At 65.2% G+C, this 1229-nt stretch overlaps 1 protein-coding gene across 1 annotated transcript in view; it reads right to left on the reverse strand.

The window, feature by feature from the left end:
* Positions 1-1229, reverse strand: part of ONECUT2 (one cut homeobox 2) — a gene marked incomplete at its 5' end in the record, with an annotated part of 39597 nt that overhangs the window by 36544 nt on the left and 1824 nt on the right. The gene's annotated exons all lie outside the window — the stretch shown is intronic.

Raw genomic sequence — 1229 nt, forward strand, 5'->3', positions numbered from 1 at the left:
GGACCCGCGGGCCGTCGGCGTGGGCCCTCGGCGTGCGTGTCCCGGCGGGGATTCCGATCGATAGGCCGGCGGAGAAGGCGTCCGCGTCTCTTCTCCATTTACTCCTGTCCCCTAGCGCTCCTGAGCACATAATACCTACTTACCAGGCGCAGCTCCAGCGGCCGTGTCTGAAGAGACTGATCTACTGACCCCAAACTGAAAAGCCTCCCTCCCACGTAATAATAACCACTCAACACACTTGTAGTTGCTGATAAAATGGCCAGATAAAACGGCTAAAGCTCTCGTCTCTTTTCAACGCAGGGTAATAAAACAGACGCGCATTTGGATGCTTGCGCCAAGCGGGGGTCCTGGGCAGGCATTTCCCACTCAGTGGAGGGGGCGTTTGGCCTCCCACGGAGGCGGGGTCGCTGCTCCCAGAAAAGGCGGCGGTGGGGGGCCCCTCCCCCGCCCTCGAGGCCTGCTCCTGGGGAGTCACCCCGGGCGTGGGTGGGGCTGGGGACGCCCGTCACTTTCTGACCAACATGGGCGAAGGCACCGGCTGTTACACGCCGTGCTCTTTGCGGCCACTGGCATGAGGGGGCGGCAGCGCTCTGAGATGCGCTGGAGCCGAAGCGCGGCCATCCTGCCTTTCACGGCACCCCGAAGACCGGCCGCCAAGTTCCTGCTGGGTCCCCAGTGCCCAGGAAGCCAGGCGGGGCTGGAATCCACCGAGAAGGCCTGGGGTCCCCGGGGGGCTCTAGACCAAGGGGTGGGACAGCGTCCAGAACCGTCGCGAAGCCTCCAGCTCGCTTCGCACCGCTACTCTCATCACTGCCGGGAACCAAGTGCAAACGTAGGAGACGATGAAGAGCAAACCCAAGGGGAAGAGAACCCGAGTGGGTTTCTAAATCCACGCAAAGCATCCGCGGTCCACCCATTTGGGGGCAGCTCTTTGGGGGGGAGGCTGGCTTTCTTCACCTTCTTTGACCAGCACTGCGGGGGCGTTGCTGACTGGAGTCGGGGTCCTCCAACTGCGGGGACCGGAGGTGCTGTCCGAGCGGAAACGCCCCCTCCCCGAGCCCCGAGGAACACGCCGCCCCTCACATTCCCCAGTCCCGGCGAGCATCGGCCGAGGGCAGCCCACCCGCGGGACTCGGCGGTGCGAGGAAAGCCCCGGGGAGCGCTAGTGGGAATCCGAGCTCGCAGCTCCGGAGGCGCCTCGCGCGCGCCTCCCAATACCCGCGCCGGGG

This window comes from Carlito syrichta, unplaced genomic scaffold, assembly GCF_000164805.1.
Source record: "Carlito syrichta isolate Samal-C Ts95f unplaced genomic scaffold, Tarsius_syrichta-2.0.1 Scaffold309211, whole genome shotgun sequence".
Taxonomy (NCBI): Eukaryota; Metazoa; Chordata; class Mammalia; order Primates; family Tarsiidae; genus Carlito; species Carlito syrichta.